Genomic DNA, 20,098 nt, shown 5'->3' on the forward strand with positions numbered 1-20,098 from the left:
ATTTACCATCGAGATAGGGGGGTCATAAACTTGCTTTCCTTGACCTATTGACACTGGCCAAACCAGCGGGTCTACAATCAGAATTATATAGGAACACCACCTCAAGGAATTCACTCCTGTTGTTTGATAGCCATCACCCTAGATCCCTAAGGGAAAATCTCCCCTTTGGGCAATTTTTGTGGGTCCAAAGGAACTGTTCCACGACTGCAGCTTACAAAAAACACTCTAGCACTTTGTGCAATCAGCTAATTGCACGCAAGTATCCGCCGAAGCTGGTAAAACAATCCATGAAACGGGCTATGAATAACAACCGTTCAGCTCTGTTGGAGCCCACGACACCAAAAGCTCCTTTGGAACGACTCACCTTCGTGCATACGTTTGGGACCATGTCGAATAGGATCCAGAAACTGGTTAAAAAACATTGGCCTATTCTCAATTCCGGACGTTTGACTTTGCAACAGCCATTGTTCTCATTTAAGAGAGGTTCTAACTTGAGAGACAGGCTGGTACATACTAGACCCCTTGAAGAGCAACCCAGGGCTCTCGGATCACTATGGAACCTTCCTCCAGTTACAGGACACCATCCCTGTGGTATATGCCAAGCTTGCCCACAAACTAAAAAAACAACGGAGGTAGATATAGGAACATCAAGACCATGGAAACAAGTGAAATTCACAAATTGCAACAGTGACCGACTAGTTTATCTTATCACATGCCCATGTGGACTTAATTACGTAGGGATGACCACTCGTAAGATACGCATCAGGATATCGGAACATAAGAGCACAATCCGTTGCAAACGACAAGCTACTAAACTTACTGCACACTTTTTAGAAGCCAATCACTTGTCTACTGAATTCCAATGGACTGTGTTAGAACAACCCTTTATCCCATCCCACACTGCAGATGTAGCTAAATTTCTCCTGGTCAAAGAACAAAAGTGGTCCTGAAGCTTAATACCCACAAGCAGGGGCTTAATGATGAGATCCTGTGGTCTACTCTGTAAACTGTAGTACTATTGTTAAAATCCAGTCCTATTACCTACACTGCCTCAGATTGGTTTTAAATGGATATGTATCCAGACACCTGTTATTCGACCCTCTGTGCCGTGACAATACAACCATTTAATACCTTGTGTATAAATCAGGTCTCATGTGCTATGGCCGGTGAGATTGCATTAGGGTGAATCGGCCTCGTAATAATAGCCGCTTCCCATCGGCTTCGTAATAAAGTCGTTTCCCATCAATTTCTGGGTTCTGTTCCTTTGCTTCTCGTAGGTCCTAAATAATGCACTGATGTGACTACCGTCCTGTATATTTTTGCGGGCTGATTTTACATTCTAGAGTGAACGACCTGTTCGCCCTCGATGTTTTGAAACACTTGTTACCCGGTGTGGTTCTGAAAATTCTGGATTCATATAATCGTTCTGGACTCGAGAATTAAAACTTCGTCGAAATATGACGAATTTGGTATCAAAAGACCGAGAATGACGAGCGCACCATGTACATGTATTTTCAGCACATTCGAGTGACGGTTTCACCTCGAAATCGTCATTTTCGTTCTGAACCCTTGGCTTCCATTTATGTGTTGCCCTTTACATAGGCCTTAATCCAGCTGAATTCAATTCCACAAGGACACATACTCCTTAATCGACTTTTCTTTGACCTATGCAAGTTGGAACCATTGCCCTAGGCCAAACTCGTTAGGTCAGTTCCCCTCCCAGTGGCCGAACAAGATAGCATCAAGGCTCAACAAGCCATAAAACCATTTCAGCGCGCACACCTGCCGTATCTCGCTCACATCTGTCTCCACTCATTTTCTTCATTTTCTTTATGATGGGGAGGTGCCCGTTTTTATTGGGGGTCCAGCGATATCTGATGAAATGTTGGGCCTTGCCAGGTGATTTGTTATGGGCAGCACGACATGAAATATGTACATGTCATCATGACTCTGTTTTTCTTTTGTAACCAAAACCTGTAAATGATATATTGCAAATTCGAAGAATGTTTGCCTGAAGCCGAATATTCTGTATAAAGAGAGAAGCCTGACTTTGTAAATTCGAGCAGTCTCCTGAGAATATACTTCCCCGTGTGTTGTACTTCTAGGACACTTGTTACCTTGGTGGCAGCCAATAAATCGATCTTTGATTTCACCTAGAAGACTCTGAGTTTCTGTGGTCTGGATCAGGAAGAACCCGAGGTCTCTGGGTGTACCCTGACACCGCTGGGTTACCGGTTCTGTGCCGGTTCTTAAAAACCCAGTACCTCAGCTGGCGCCCAACGTTTGGGGCGATTCCAGTGGTACCAGTCAGCCAGAGGTTCGTGAGGAGCTTCGTGTGAAAATTCCGGAGGACGGCCAACCACCTCATCGACCCCTGCATGTCGACGTGGTCCGAAGGTCTTTGCTGCGAGGTTCCCCGCTTACCGACGGCTACGAAGGACTGCTGCCCTGGCTATCGCCCTGATTTGGACCCTTGAAGTTTGGTAGAGCGAAACACTAAGACGAGTCTTCTGGTGACGTCATCGATATTTCAGTTAAGTATAAGTGGAGCGTCTCCCAGTCCTTAGTTGGTCTTAGTTTTTGGTATCCTTTGGAATAATTATTGGTACTTGCAAGCACCAAAACCGAACGACTCGTGTATTCACGAGAAAATATGGTAATCGATAATCCTTTGAAGTTTGGAACTAGACTAGAGAGCGAAGATGCCTGGTCTTAGACTTGGGAATTTGTTATGTCTTGGTTTTAATAATAGGGACTCCCGATTGGAGGACTCATGTCCGGTTCCTCCGGTTGGAACTCCAACTTACGAGTTATATGTGAAACATGGGGTAGGCCCCATCACATACAATGAAGTGTGGATCAAATACACCAGAAAAGATGGTGTTTTAAAATGGCCCCAATATGGTAGCTTTGATACCGAAATCTTAGATAACCTTGAAGTTAAACTGTTCAAAAAGAAAGCCCGGCCGGCGATGTTTGACTCTTTTCGCCTATGGCGTAAGGAGGCCAAACAAAAGGAAATTAAATTAGCGAAGAAAAATAAGAGAGAAGGGAATATGTCAGTAATGCAAGCTGCTATGCAGTTTAAAGACAATGAAGAAGAACAGATGAGTGAGCAGTTGCACAGGCAACATAAAATGGCAATAGATAAATGCTATCCAGTTTTGCCGTCTCTTCATCAAGAGGCCTCAAAAGAGCGTGAAAAAGATCCGTTAATGTCACATTTATTAAGTTCGCCACCACCCTATGCACAAAATGCCACAGCACCTCCGCAACCTTCAGTTGCGCCCCCTATAGTTGTTATGCCTGCTCCTCTACAGCACCCACCAGCTACTCTTCAGCTGGCTTCTGTCTCTCTGGTGCAGCCTCCTCAAGGCCCACCGATCACATCTACTTCTCCTAATGCTCCCTCTACGATTTTGCCTAGCACACCTTCTATTTCTCCTGATGCTCGTTCTGCAATTGCCTCTGTTTCTGCCTTATCTGACACTATTTTTCCACCCGTTCTTCCTTTAGTTTCACCTTCCGTTCGGCAGAAAATGGCCAACACTGTTACTAACCTTCTCTCACCCCTTTTCGGGTCGCCTACTACGACCCCTAACATAGGACGAAGACAGTTGCGAAGTCAACTGCCTGACTACCAAGAGAGAGATTTATTGAATCGTTTAGCGCGTAAATGGGCTATGGATACTGTAAAGTATGATGTAGAGTCTGTCATGGAAGTCTTCCGTCAATGGGTAGCACCGACGCAAAGATATGTTTTTGAACAAATGTGTGTTTTTCTTTGTGAGGATTTGGAAGACAATGATCTGGAATGCAACCCGCAAGAGTTGTGTCGTGTACGGTTTAAGTTTGGGGAAGGCATGATTGTAGGTCCTGATGTAGAGAAAGCGGTGGAAATATTGTTATCATATCGGAGTAAGGGGAGCAGTTCTGGGTCACAATCTGAGCCTGGTACATCTAGTAGGAAAAAGGCACGACAATACCCCATGAGGGAAGTTCCCCCACAATGGAGAGAGGGTGACACATCTGTTGACCCCCCCATTCTGCCACACTTTCAGCGTGTATGGGTACATGTCCCATGGAAGCGAGCTGAAGTTTTAGCACTCAAACAGACATTACCTGATCCGCGTAAAAATCCTGCAGGGTATTACAAAGAGTTGTCACAGACTGCTGGATCATGTATAATGAATTTGGCCGATATCGATATGCTATTTGGGAATGTTGTTCCACAGCCTTTATGGGGAAAAATTTGTCATACAGATCATGATCAGGAATTAGGGGACTCATGGGCCAATATTGCTGCCGCAGATGCCCGACAGGTTGGTGGTGCCAAGCCTGAGCCTTTGATAGCAGAACTCCCCGGTAAAATAGTAGATTACATGAAAACGATAATGCCTGCAATACGTGTAAATTGGGACAAGTTGTCTGCATGCAAGCAGAAGAAAGAAGAAACTGTCTCAGATTTCTTCACCAGGTTTGAAGAAACATTTGTCGATCACAGTGGTCAGGATATGACCACCGAAGGTGGTCAGAGATTGTTTGTCGATAAATTTGTGCACAATCTGCTTCCAGAATTGTGTAAAAAGTTAAAGGATTCAGAGAGTTCTTGGGCAGTTTCGTCTTCAGTGCAGATATTGGCTACTGCACAATATTACGAGAATAGAGACAAAGACGAGAAAGGTAGAGTAGAAAATAAAACCAAGGAATTAAAAACTAAGGTTCTGCTACAACAAGCATATCTGCCACGTGGTGGTGGTAATCAGAATAATAGTGGCCAGAATAACTATCAGAATAATTTTCAGCAGCCTCAACAGTATCAGAGGAACTCGCAAAGAGTCGAGTACATACAGCCACGTGTCCCTGTAGGCCCTAACCAGTGTTCATATTGCAAGGAAGAGGGTCATTTCAAGTATAATTGCCCTATTCTATTACAGCGTGCAAATGGTGCTTCTAGTGCGAGAGGTCGTGGTATTCAGCAAGCACCTAGAGGTAGAGGACGTGGAAACGTCCCCCAGAACGCACGTCCACTTCCACCACAAAATTCTATGAATAGGTTCGATCAACAGAACAACGCATCTGACAGGACAGCTCAATACTATGTTGATAATTACTATACAGAAGATGAGTATTTGGAGGGTAATGATTGCTAGGACAGCCATAGACAAAGAGAGGGAGTTGTTTCAGTTCCAGTAGATCAGAGTGGACCATACGTTGAGGTGATTACATCAGGTGTGTCAGAACCTTTTCTGTTGGATACTGGTGCTACAAAGAGTTCTATTATGCACTCCAAACTCCCTGGCGCACCTTTGTCTGGCGAAATGAACGTTTCTGTAGGTTTTTCTGGCGCCCTAGTTAGAAATCCGATTTCTGACCCTTTGTCTCTTTCTGTTGGTCCTTGCGAATTCGAAGAACCCCTTATTCTGACAACAGGTTGTGGCGAAAACTTGTTAGGATTGGATTTATTAAAAAGATTGTATGCGACTTTGTACTGTTCTCCTTCAGGAGTACAACTTACTTTAGGTAAGAAAGTGGTTTCTCCCATGTACCTGTCAAGAGATACACTTCCAGTAGAATTGTCGTTTCTTCCAGACATTCTTTGGGCCGCTGGTCCTAATGATGTAGGTCTTTTAGAAATTCCACCATATGTTGTAACATTGAAAGCCAACGTTAAAATGCCACGAATTCCCCAATACAAAATATCGAGTGAATGTGAAAAAGCATTGCTAGCGATCGTTTACGAATTGATTGAAAAGGATGTGATTGAAGAAACACGAGGCAACGTTTGCAATAGTCCTGTTCTGCCTGTTTTAAAACGAACTGACCCTTCTCAGCCACCTGTGTACAGATTCGTGATTGACCTTAGAGAGGTGAATAAAATAGTTGTGCCACAATTCCCAGTTGTCCCCGACATTACCACATTATTGACTATGATCCCAGCCTCTGCCTCATGGTTTTCGGTGATTGACCTGAAGAATGCTTTCTTCAGCATCCCAATTGCTGAGGAGAGCAGGGATATTTTTTCCTTCAGTTTAGGAGGTCGCAGCTTCCGCTTTAAACGCGCTCCTCAGGGCTACTGTGAAAGTCTGTCAATATACAGTCAAGCTCTAAAAACACAGCTTGATACGATTGTTTTGCCTAAAGGTGCTACTCTTGTACAGTATGTGGATGATTTGCTCATTGCTGCAGACACTGAGAAAATTTGTAAAAAGGCCACGCTGTCATTATTGCGTCATCTGTGTGATTTACATCACAAGGTGTCACTTTCCAAGCTTCAATATTGCCGACAAGAAGTGACCTACTTAGGTCACCTCTTATCGAAGGAGGGAAGAAAACTGACCCCAGAAAGAATTCAGGCAATAGCGAAATTGAGTGTGCCTAAAACACAAAGAGAAGTGCGTGCTTTCTTGGGCATTACATCATACTGTAGACAGTGGATTCCAAATTTCTCGTTATTAGCCAAACCTTTGGTGGCATTAACATGTAAAGGCACACCCAATCCTGTACCTTGGTCTGAAGAGTGCCAGAAAAGTTTTCTCGAATTGCGCACAGCATTATGTTCGGCTCCTGTGTTGGGTACCCCCGATTACAGTAAGCCTTTCACATTGTATGTCCACGAGAAGGAGGGCTGTGCATTGTCTGTGTTGACTCAGTTGTTTGGGGGCAGGCAGCGTCCATGTGCCTACTTTTCGTCGACTTTGGATCTGGTAGCTAAAGCATTGCCAAGTTGTTTAAGAGCCACAGCAGCAGCAGCTGTTTCTATTCGACAGTCTGCTGGTCTAGTAATGAATAACACACTGGTCGTGATGGTCCCACATGCAGTAGACACGTTGTTAAATAGAACCAAGACACAGCACTTAACTAGTGCTCGTCTGTCCAGTTACGAACTGACATTACTAGCGAGTCATGTGCACATAAAAAGGTGCAGCTCCTTAAACCTAGCTACGTTGTTGCCAATTGCAGAGGAATCAGATGTTTCAGAACAGCACGATTGTTTTCTCAGAACAGAGGAGGAGACGAAAGGGAGAGTAGACCTATCCGATACTCCTCTTGCTGAATGTGATGGTACATTATGGGTGGATGGTTCATGCTTCAAGCTCCCGAGTGGTGACACGACTGCAGCATATGCTGTCACGACTTTGCATACAGTTGTTGAAGCTGCACGTGTCCCACATAATTCGGCTCAAGCAGCAGAATTAATTGCACTCACGAGAGCATGTGTATTGTCCAAGGGAATGAAAGTGACTATCTACACTGATAGTCAGTATGCATTTGGAGTGGCTCACAGTTTTGGACGATTGTGGAGAGAACGTGGGTTCCTGACTTCGCATGGAGCTAAGATCCAGCATGGTCAGTTGGTGAATGAGCTTCTTGACTCACTGACCTTGCCCCTGCAAATGGCGATTGTGAAATGTAGTGCTCACAAGAAGGTGACTGATGATGCAGGTCGTGGAAATGCATTTGCTGACGAGGTCGCGAAAGAGACGGCAAAAAAATGTAATGAGCCGAATGTATGTTACAGGCCCTGCAAGATGGACTGGTGATGTTGGAATGTGTGAAGACACAATAGAGAGTGTGAAGTCCATTCAAGCTGAGGCCACAGAGAAAGAATTGAGTACGTGGAGAGAAAGTACGTGTAGAATGAATGCAAATGGTTGCTGGATTGAACTATCAGAGCATCAGAGATGGTTGTTACCCGATGCATATGTGTTTGCAGTGGTTACAATGGCTCATGGAATGGCTCATATCAGCGTGAAAGGGATTTGCGAGTTGTTGGCTCCAGTATGGAAGAATTCAGGGATTCCCAAGTGTGCAGAGAATGTTGTCAAGAATTGCATGGTATGTTTGAAACACAACCCAGGTAGGGGAACCCCAACTCCAGCTGGTCATTTTGCACCTCCTACGTATCCGTTCGAGGTTTTGCAGCTAGATTTCATCCACATGGAGAGGTGCAACAATTTAAAATACGTGCTCGTTGTTGTTTGTGCTTTCTCAAGATGGGTAGAAGCCTATCCCCTAAAAGACAATACTGCCTTGTCCACAGCAAAAGCCCTTGTGAAAGAGTACTTCCCCAGGTTTGGAATGCCTAGAATGGTCTGGTCTGATAATGGGAGTGAATTTGTGGGTCGTGTGATGAAGAGAGTGTGTGAAGGGCTAGGTATTAGGCAGAAGTTCCACGCTGCAAATCACCCCCAATCAGCTGGATTAGTAGAATGCTACAACGGCACTTTAAAACTTGAACTGGCCAAAATCCAAGCGAGCACAGGTCTTAAGTGGCCTGACGCTCTACCCTTAGCACTCCTGTCCACTAGAATGACTGTGCATTCACGAGTAAAACTTAGCCCGTATGAGATCGTTTTTGGCCGGCCAGCCAACATATGGGGAGTGCCTAGACCCACGAAATTTAGTGAGCTGGAACACCCTGTTTTGCTCGATTATCTGTATGAATTGACGGCTAAATTGCGTGTTTTGCATCAACAGGTCCACAACACCCTGCCTCCGGTCTCTGAGACTCCGGGTCACACCATTGACCCTGGTTCCTGGATTCTTGTCAGAAACTTTCAAAGAACAAAGAACGACCAGCCCAGGTGGACCGGGCCTCACCTCGTCCTTCTTTATACAAGATCTGCGGTTCGGGTGGAGGGGAAGGCCAACTGGGTCCACGGGATCCATTGTAAGAAAATCCCTTTTCCTCTGCCTCATGACCAGTGGGTCCAGAAGGGTGTCACTGACCCAGAACCTGATACCGTGTCACATGCCGTCCCTTTTAATGATTTGCACGTAAAAAGAACTGACTCTGAACCAGAAAATGAGAACATTTCGCACAAGGCTGTGCCACCATCCAAGCTATTGAACACTGCAGAGCCTGACCTTTTGTTCCAGGATCAGACAATACCTGGAAAACAACGATATAACTTGAGACCGAGAAAAACGAACTAATAAAACAATTTCTTTTGCAAATTTAAGACCAAGATCCATGGACTAATAAACAGATATTTTCTTTTTCCTCCCAAGTACTATTTTTTGAAAGCGCAGCTCTCCCATCTAAGAAACTTGCTTATTTTAGTTTTTTCGAACCGCCATCCGGGTTCCGCTGCTAGGGCCGCGGTTGATTAAAGTCTTTGGGGTGCAGCTGACGACGTTAGGTCGGTAGTTCTGGTTGGTCCAAGGGAGCTGCCCTAGAACCGACCACGTCCACACAGGGTACCGACTGAACTCATCATTTCTTTCGCAACTTTGGCTTTGAAGAAGAACTTCTTCACCTTTGAGGACGAGATGTTCCTACAGATCAAAGGCTCGGCAATGGGCTGTCCATTTGCCCCTGAGATGGCTATTCTGTTCATGGGCCAATTCGAAGAGAAATATGTTTTGAACAACAACCCATACAGAGGTCATATCGCCCAATGGCTCCGTTTCATAGACGACGTGTGGTGTGTGTGGAACGGGACACCGGCACAACTTGAGGAGTTCCACGTGTGGTTGAACGATAGGAGTCCAGATATAAAATTCAGCCTGACGCACAATGAGAAGTCCTTACCATTTCTTGATGTCGAGATATCTGTGAGAAATGATGTGCTCACATGCTCACTTTACCAGAAGAAAACTGACAAGAATAATGCCTTGCATTATAAGAGCTACCACCCGCGGAGTTTAAGAGACAATCTGCCCTATGGACAGTATCTCCGGGTGAGACGGAACTGTTCCACCATTCAACAGTTCGAGTTACATGGACAAGGACTGACTACGAAATTACAGGAACGTGGATACCCTCGCAAGCTCCTAAAACACTCTATGAAGAGAGCGAGATGGACACCAAGGGAACATCTTCTTGAGAAGAGACTGAGACCGACGACGGAAAGGATGGTCTGTGTGTCTACTTTTGGTCCCCATACCAATCAGCTCCAAAACATAATCAGAACAAGTTGGCATTTGGTGCAGGAAATAATGCCTGATATAGGCACACCTCTCTTTGCCTTAAAAAAGAACAGGAGCATTGGCCAAATGATTACATCGACCCGCCCTCCTCCAAAAAAGGATTCACAAGGTACGATTTTTGGAGCCAATCCAGTTTTGGGCCATCGGAAGTGCGGGACATGCTCGGTCTGTAACCTAACAATAGAAGGTTCCCTGTTTACAGATGGCAAAAAGTTCTGGCGACACAATGAACACACGAACTGTAAGACAAAATACACTGTGTATGCCATCCAGTGTCCGTGTAAAAAACTGTACATTGGTAAAACCACGCAGGAAGTCCGCCAAAGAATTATTCAACACCGCTCACGGATCAATAACAAGATCTTGACTGCTCCTCTTGTCTCTCATTTTTTGCAACAGAAACACTCCAGCCAGGATATAAGATGGACTGTCCTGGCGGTTATCAGGGGTGGCAGTGGATATCCTGACCTTCGCCTTTCTCAAAAAGAGGCGTATCTTATCCTGAAGTTCGATACATCCAATTCCGGATTGAACGAGATGTCTGAAACTGTCAATTTATGATTCCGCCCTTGATGTTGTCCAGTTTGGCTGTGCTGCACTACTATAACTTTCGCTGTGTAATTATTTTCCATTTTCTACTCACGTTTTTAACAATATCCACTGAGTCGCACAAGGTCTAGTATTGAGTCACCTTGTCTTTTGAGTCATGGCAGTGTCTATGGGTGCAATGCAATTATTGCTGTTCAGAACTCTGAAATGTACAATGAATTCAGAATTTTCATGTGCTAGATGGGTATATTGGCATGTACTACTGTAGTGAAAACAACGTGTATGAGGACGTGTAGTGATATTGTGTAAATATTGCTCATTTCGACTGATGAAAATGTCTTTTTTTTAAAGTGGCCTTGTAAATATGCCCATGCGCGGGGAGGAATGTCGCGTTTGGATGTGTATATGTACATGCACCATGTTGGGGAAAACAAGGGATATGATGAAATAGAGTGTTATTGTGTAAATGTGGCTCATTGTATTGACCTTGTAAATATGCCCATGTGCGGGGAGGAAAGTCATGAAAATCAGTTGAGCAAGCAGTTGTATTACGAAAATGGGGTTGCTTCTGGCATGCCTCCAAGCATAATATCAGCCGAGACGCTAGTCTTTAGTTGCATCAAAACTACAGATCCCAGCATTCCTCAGGGGCATCACGGTCACTGTGAACCGGATCCAAAATACCTTCTGGTGTCCAGGCGTCCCATCTACAAATTGCACGCCTGTAGAATTATGAAATTGCGAGGCTTTGGGCAGGCTTCCTTGTATAATATCAGCCGACAGGCCAGTCTTCAGTGTTCCCAAAAACTACAGATCCCAGCATTCTTAGGGGCTCCATTCCGTTTTTTGACCACACCCCCTGTTACTGTGAACTGGATTCAAAACACCCACTGGTGTCCCGGCGCTCCACCTACAGACAGCTTGTTCCTGGGAGAGAGTGAGCAACACGGACCTTCTGTGGCTTGATTACTTCATTCAGAAAAGTAAGCATTGCTATGCGCAGCGGTTTGTAACCAGCTCCGCTGCTGCCTCTTGACCCTGGCGCTCACAAAGGGTTTCTCTCTTTTTTCAGCGGGCCAACTTTAACTGCCGGCCTGAACTGAGGCCAGTGACCGGCCGCTTCCCTCCCTGTGGTCTGCATAGCCAGGTAGGAACCTCGCGCAAGCCGTTCTTGGCGATTGGGGGGGTGTTGTGCTGTGCACCCATGCCTTGAGAGATATATATTCCATACTTGATTTTGTATCACCCATCTAGACCTACACGCGCAAAATAATGTGAGCCGCCCTGATACCTGCAAGCTTCTGAAGCCTGACACCACGCCTTAAGTCCTGCTCTGCGCCTATTGCAGGTATGATTCATACATAGGACAGCCCGTTCGCCTTTCCTAGTGCGACCCTTTTAATTCCCGTGCACTAAGCACCTTTATATATGTCTTTTAGGTGTGAACACGACATACCTACGCCACGGCAACCTTTGTGCCCGCGTGCAGGTAAATACTTTCCACTTCTCATGGAGTCTGAGTAGGCATTTTACAGTACGTCAATGTACGTCTGACACCAAATTCTGTACTTTTTTGCAGAATCTGTTTCCCAGTCCCTGTCCTGAAGAGAACCTTGAATACTTAGGTTCGAAACGCGTCGACAATACCACCCTGTGGCTACAACAAAGGGTGCCGCTAGGATGTAAATCATACCACCACTCTGTATCCTAGCCTTGCAACCCTATTTAACATTACACCACAGGCTTTCGTTGACAGGCAGGCTTGTTTTTGATCTCAACCCCGCCTGTCACTTGGTTTTTTCAATCTCTAGGACTGGTTCCCGTTTGTTCGCTTATGGATTAATCTCTGCACTGTATATAATTGCAATTTATTTGAATTATTATACATTTGTGATTGTCTTTTGGTGTGTCTAACCAATCTTTTGTTTGATTCTTTGTTGGAAATTTGTAAATGTGTGCATTTGTAGATACTGTATATATGAACCTTTTGAATTGACAGTGGTTTTGTTTGTGCTTGTGTTTCAAAAAATTGCTGATAAATGTAAAAAAGAAAAATAAACTTGTTTGGAAAATTAAATCCAGTGGTCACACGGTACAGATTGACTGTGTGTCTGGGGAATTGTTTCACGAATAATCCTGTCCAGCCACCCTGTTCTGTTTTTCCTATTGTTGAGATCCGGGTTGGTCAGATGTAGGATCCAATACCTTTACTGTTTCACAGCTAGACTGACAAAAGCACCCCTTAGCAGAGGCAACCTCCCACCGCGGGCAGCACTTTAGAGAGGATGGAGTTTCCTGATGTGGAGAAACCTGCCAAACTAATGAACTGTAAACGCAAATTATGCAACGTGATGACAAAGAAAAGTTTTTTAATACTATGCATTTGTATGTTATTCAGTATGATGATATTTTTGATAAGTTACGTTTTATTCTCTTTTTGTGTAACATTTGCACCCACTGCATCGCCCATACCTCCTCCTACTGTTTCCTCTCATTATTTCCACCCCCTTCCTGACCATGAATCCAATAGAAGGTTAGAGTTCATTAATAACTCCTTTGTTCAACTGTTACACCAACACTAACTAGTAATGAACACGACTAACTGTTGGGTGTGTGGCCTTATGCCTCACACAACAGATAAAGGTATCCCGTATCTGGTTCTGCCTTTTAGTCGTAATGGGTCTGTGTGGGCATACAGAACAATGTTCATATACGCTCGTGAAGCCCACCCCCTACGTTCTTTAAAAGATAACCGTTAGACCTGGCACCTTGGCGTGAGTTTCCCTTCCACTTTTTGCTGTTGTGCCTCAAATGTTTTGCTGGTGTCTGCTACTCAGGGCACTGCGCCACGGCCAACCCGTGCCGCAGTGCAAGTGCTCCCTACTGTAAAGTGTACATGTGATTGATGTCCATGATTGGTTCATTGGATTTACTGTTAGTCCCTAGTAAAGTGCACCAGGAGTGCCAGGGCTTGTGAATGCCAACACTGCTAGTGGGCCTGCAGCGCTGGTTGCGCCACCCACAGAAGCAGCCTTAAAATGTGTCTAGGGTCTGCCATTGCAGAACCTGCGTGCAGTCTGGTACTGTCATGCTGGCTGGGCAAGTGCACACACTTGCCCACCCCTAAACCTTCCCTTAACTTCATATTAGTCACCCCTATGGTAGGCCTGAGGGCAGGGTGCATTGTAAGTGTAAGGTAGAACATGCCCTAATGTGTGTGGCATGTTCTAATAGTGAATTACTGCCAAATTCGTTTTTCACTATTGCAAGGCTACCAGTTCCCTTTAGGCCAGATGGGCTGCTGGAATTATTACACTCTATAATCCCCGCAGGCTCAGGGAACATGGTAGAAATTAATGTTTAGTATGCCTGAACTCAAAATAATAAAATACTTCTTTTAGTAAAGTTTATTTTAATATCCTGTGTTTGCAAATGCTACTTTTAGAAAGTTAGCATTTGCTGGCCTAACCATTTCAGCCCGCCTCTGCTTGGATGTGGATCTGACTGTCTGGTTTGTGTGAGTGACAGGGCTGGGAGTTGACAGGTAGTGAATAGCCAGATGACACCTTAGTGGGTGGTGGGAGTTTCCCCTGAATGATGCATCAGGCTGTGCTCTGCCACCACAATGCTGGCTCCGCCCTCCTGGGGAGCGACTGATGACTCAGCCTGCACCTGGCCCAGGAAGGACCGAAGCTTGTCAACAAAGTGCTCAAGCTGCCTCTGTCTTCACAATGCCGGCTCCGCCTGGGGAGCGGCTGATGTGCCTGCCCTCACACTGCATGCAGAAGCCAGAAGTACCCACAACAAGTGCTCAGAGACTGGAGCAGTTATGCAGAGGCCCCCCTGGCTTGCTAGAACAAAAGAAACTGGGTATAAAAGAAGGAGCCCTGCTCCTTGTAAATTAGATCCTGTTTGTGCTACAGAAGAAACTCTGCCCGAAGAGAAGGACCTGGAAGGACTACAAGGAGGAGTGCTGACTCTGGCCTGTGTCTGGTGCCTTGCTGCCAAAGGAGAGGAAGAGAAAAGCCTACAAGAGACTTTTACTTTTATTTTGAACTTTGTGCCAAACTCTGCTGAGAGATCTCCAAGGGCTTGCTGTTGAACTTGCCCCCTGACCAGCGCTCCAGGAACAGTGAGCGCTACCTTCCCTGACTAAGGCATCAGCTGTGTGTGCTGCTTATCGCTGCAGCGCTGACTGAGGAAGACGAGAGCATCAAGTCCCCCTGCACACCGTGACCGTGGGTGAGCAGATCGCCATAACAACGTGAAGCCCAGCCCGCCGCTGGCCTGAACACCGTGACGGCATCTGCACCTGGCCCCACGAGAGCAAAGTAACGGAGGACCCGTCCGGTCCAAGCACCGAAGTCTACTGGCCTCTGAAACCGAGACTCGCACTGCTCCTGGTCCGCGAGGCCCACGCGGAAAGCGTGAGCTTTTGCCGGCCGGGCCCGATCTCCTCTCTGAAGCGAGCGGAGACAGCGGAACGCGCATTGAGGCGCTGCAAGACACTGAACCTTGCTGAACCTGGGCAGAAGGCCCAAAAGATTGCTTATTGCTAAGAAAGAACTGTGGCAACGTGAAACTAAGTAAACTGGAACCGCTATTGAGAGTTTGAAGACTGTATTTACAAGCCTGCTTGAAATTATATAAAGAAGATATATTTTTACAAATACAGTTTGGTGTCATTGTGTGGTGGGTTGGTTGTGACGGTGTAATATTGCAAATGTTTAACCCTATGTGCCCCAGAGATTAGCCTAAGACTGCTTAAGCCACACTACCTAGAGGGTAAGCAGAGGTTGTCTTGAAGGTAACCCTCAGCCCTGACGGGGAAGAGAGAGTCCCTGCTTGTCGCCAGTGCTGCACTACGCCAACGAGAGACTCCCCCTTCCTACATTGGCAGCAGCGAGAGGATTTCGCGAATTTACATTTGCAGTGTTTTACCTTAGCTACTGACCATTGCATAGTGATTACAGTCCAGTAACTTAGCCACAGACTTTTTGATTTTTGATTTTGCTAAAAGAAGAAGATCCCTAGTGTTGAAACCATGCCTGGCACAAACAGCATTGATGGAGGAGAGTCCATAGCCTCTGGTGCGTTGGAGCTAGAATGGGATGCATCAAAGCTGGATAACTACACAAGAAACGAACTGAAGTTCTTCTGCAGGAAACTCAAGGTTCCACACGTGGGGTGCAGAAACAAACCTGAGCTCTACAAGGCCCTGAAGGCCTGGATGGAATCTAGGAAGGCGCCTGAGGATCAGGATGCACCTGTGGATCCTGTGAGTCTGGAAAAACCAGACAGCGTTCTTAGCTTTGGCAGAGGCCTGTCGCCAGAGGAGCTGGCAGACAGACAGGCAACCAGGGATCATGAGATAAAGCTGGCAGAATTGAATTTAAAGGGCCAAATGGAACTTGAAAGCAAAAGAATGGCTCTGGAAGAGCGAAAACTCCAAATGGAGTATGACGTGAAAATGAGGGAGATGAGTCTAAAAGAGAAAACCTTGGATCATCCTCCCTCTGGTGGCAGCGCAACGCCGGTGCAGGTAGAGTCTAGAGTGCACATCCCCAAAGATGTAGTTAAAGAGTTCTTTAAGGGGGATGACATAGGACAGTGGTTTAGGGCATATGAGGTAGCCATGTTTTCCCACCGGGTCCCTGAGAAGGATTGGGGAGCGGGGTTATGGGGAAGGTTCCTTAGCGAAGGGCGGGACACCCTGCTAGATTTGCCCACTGAAGACCAGAGATCCTATCCCCATATGAAAGAAGCTTTAATGACCAGGTATGGGCTTACCCCTGAAATGTATAGACAGAAGTTTAGGGGGTGTAATAAGCGGCCTGGGAATACCTATGTGGAGTTTGTGACTTTTTTTTGCAGAGCACTGGATGGTTGGGTGAAGGGTAACAAAGTGAATGATTTTCAAGGTCTCTTTGATTTAATTGCATGGGAGCACTTGTCTGATCAATGTTTTCCTGAGTTACGCCAGCACCTGATTGATAGCAAGCTGTCCAACCCGAGGAAGCTTGCTGAGGAGGCGGACCGCTGGCTCAGCACCAGGGTCCACAAGGGTCCAGTGGGAGACTCCGCCAAGGGTGGGCAGAGTCCCCAGCAGAAGAGTGGGGGGGACAAGGGAAAACAGAAAGGGTTCCAAAAAGGCCCCCAAAGTAATCCCCAAGGGGACCAGCTGAAAGGTTCTCAGCCTCCCCCACCCCCAAAGCAGAATGGGGCCCCGACAGGTAGACCTGTTCCAAAGGGGCCCTTCAATTGTTTCAAATGTGGTGACCCGGGGCACATAGCCAGTGACCCCAAGTGTCGCCTGTTTGGAAAACCAGCACCCACTGGTGCTCCGCCCCGACAAGTGACCAGTGTTCACTTAGGAGAAGAAGTGATGGTCCCGGGGGTGGAGATCCTGTTCAGATGACCCTAGTCTCACTAGGAGACAGTGAGATGGTCCCTACAAACTACCTGCCCTCAAACACTAAAAAATATGGGCAGGTGGTTACCATCAATGGTAGGAAAGCTGAGGCTCTTAGAGACACAGGAGCCAGTGTGACTGCAGTGAGGCATCACCTGGTGTCTCAAGAGCAGGTTGTACCCCATGCCTATTGTAGGGTTGTCAATGCTGACAACTCAGAGAGCCAATGTCCAATGGCTCAAGTTCCCTTCGAGTGGGGGGGGTCTCTGGTACTCTGCAGGTCTGTGTGAGGAAAGCCATGCCTGTTGACTGTTTGCTAGGGAATGACTTGGAGGACTCCCCTTGGGAAAAGGTGGAGAAAACAACTCACCTGAAGATGGTGGGTCTACCTGACTGGGCGTGCGTGACCACCCGGTCAATGGCAGCCAGTAGGGGTGATCAAGAGGTCCTGGGGCCTGACGGAGAGGCCCAGGAACCGGCCTTAGGGAGAAGGCGCAGGGTGCACGGGAAACCGGCCCCTGAAGTTCCCACGGTTCAGGAGGAAGCAGACCTTGAGGGGGATGCCCTGGAGCCTACTGGGGAACAGATTGCCGAACTGGGGGACCTGCCTGAGCTGACCCATTGGCAGCAAGAAGGAGGCCCCTCCAGGGAGGAATTCTGCAGGGAGCAGAAAGAATGCCCTTCTCTCGTGGGTATGCGGCAGCAGGCTGCAGACCAGGCCAATGGTGTTCAGGCCAAAACACATTATGTGTACTGGGAGAATGACCTCCTGTATTCAGAGCCTAAGGCTGCTGAACCTGGGTCAGCCCGTGTGCTGGTGGTACCCCAGAAGTTCAGAGCCTTCCTACTGGGACTGGCTCATGATGTGCCTTTAGCAGGACATTTGGGGATGGACAAGACCTATGACAGGCTTGTCACCCACTTCTACTGGCCCCAAATGCACAAGAGCTCAGATGCTCATTGTAGGACCTGTCCAACTTGCCAGGCAAGTGGGAAGAGCGGAGGGAAGAACAAGGCTCCCCTCCAACCCTTCCCTGTGGTCAGTACTCCATTCCAACGAGTGGGTATTGACATTGTTGGGCCTCTGGACCCCAAGACAGCCATGGGCAACAGGTTCATCCTGGTCTTGGTGGATCATGCCACCCGGTACCCTGAAGCCATCCCTCTGAGGACAGTGACGGCCCCCGTGGTGGGGCGTGCACTGATGGGAATTTTCTCCAGAGTGGGATTCCCTCTAGAGGTGGTGAGCGACAGGGGGACCAACTTTATATCCAAGTATATGAAGTCCCTTTGGCAAGAGTGTGGTGTAACCTACAAGTTCACCACACCTTACCATCCCCAAGGAAATGGGTTGGTTGAAAGATTCAACCGAACCCTGAAGGGCATGATCATGGGCCTGGAAGGCCCAATGAGGCGTAAGTGGGACGTCCTCTTACCATGCCTGCTCTTTGCATACCGCGAGGTGCCACAGAAGTCCCTAGGGTTCAGCCCCTTTGAACTGCTGTATGGTCACCCCGTGAGAGGACCACTGAGTTTGGTAAAGGAAGGCTGGGAGCAATCTCCCAGGAAACCTCCCCAGAATGTATATAGCTACATGCTGGCCTTCAGAAACCAAACCAGGCGCTTCAGACAACTTGCTGAGGCAAATCTGGAAGCTAGCCAGGAGGAGATGAAGCGGTGGTACGACCAGAATGCCACTCTGGTAGAGCTTCAGCCTGGACAGGAGGTGTATGTCTTGGCCCCAGTGGAACCCTGTGCACTTCAGGATAAGTGGACAGGCCCATTTGAGGTTGTGGAGCGCAAGAGCTCAGTGGCATACTTGGTGAACATGAAGACGCCCAGGAATCCTTTACGGGTCCTACATGTTAACCGCCTCAAGCCCCACTTGAAAAGGTCCGAAGTGGGCATGCTGTTGGCCACTGATGATGGAATGGAAGAGGAGTCTGAGCCTCTTCCTGACCTCTTAGTGGCCTGTGAGAAAGATGGGTCAGTGGATGGAGTTAACCTCTCACCCACCCTGACCCCTGAGCAACAGGAAGACTGCCGCCAATTGCTGGGGCAGTTTCCAGATCTGTTCTCCCTGGTTCCTAGTGTCACAGATTGGTGCGTCCATGATGTGGACACAGGAGACAGCTTACCTGTGAAGCATAAGGCTTACAGGGTAACTGACAGGGTCAGGGCCTGCATCAAGGAGGAGGTCTCCAAGATGCTTGCTCTTAGGGTGGTTGAGTCTTCCAGCAGTCCTTGGTCCAGCCCCGTGGTCTTGGTCCCAAAGGCTGCTGCGCCGGGAGCCACACCTGAACTCCGGTTCTGTGTGGACTACAGAGGACTCAATTCAGTCACCAAGACTGACGCGCACCCTATCCCCAGAGCTGATGAGCTCATTGATCGGCTAGGGGCTGCCCGGTTCCTCAGCACGTTTGATTTAACGTCTGGGTACTGGCAGATCGCCTTGACCGATGGGGCAAAGGAGAGGTCCGCATTCTCCACACCAGATGGGCATTTCCAGTTTCGGGTTATGCCATTTGGGATGAGGAATGCCCCTGCCACCTTTCAGAGGTTGGTCAACCAGGTGTTGGTTGGGCTGGATGAGTTCAGTGCCGCCTACCTGGATGACATCGCAGTGTTCAGTGGCACCTGGACAGAACACCTGCGACACCTCTGGGAAGTGTTGATGGCGCTGCGCAAGGCAGGCCTCACAATCAAGGCAAGCAAGTGCCAGATTGGGCAGGGTTCAGTGGTGTACTTGGGACACCAAGTGGGGAGTGGCAAGGTGGCACCCTTGCAACCCAAAATTGCAACCATCCTGGCTTGGGAACCCCCCAAGACCCAGACTGCAGTGAGAGCCTTCCTGGGGCTCACTGGGTATTACAGGAGGTTTGTCAAGGGCTATGGCACTATTGTGACCCCCTTGACAGAGCTGACTTCTAAGAAGCAGCCCAGGAATGTGATTTGGACTGACACCTGTCAGAAGGCTTTTGACACCCTGAAGACTGCCATGTGCACGGCGCCCGTGCTCCTGGCTCCTGATTTCTCCAAGGAATTCATAGTGCAAACAGACGCTTCAGAGCATGGTGTAGGGGCTGTTCTCTCACAGATGACTGAGGAGGGCTGGGACCAACCCGTAGCCTTCATCAGTAGGAGGTTACTTCCACGGGAAAGTAGGTGGAGTGCAATAGAGCGAGAAGCATTTGCTGTGGT

This window comes from Lissotriton helveticus, chromosome 11, assembly GCF_964261635.1.
Source record: "Lissotriton helveticus chromosome 11, aLisHel1.1, whole genome shotgun sequence".
NCBI classification, from domain to species: Eukaryota; Metazoa; Chordata; class Amphibia; order Caudata; family Salamandridae; genus Lissotriton; species Lissotriton helveticus.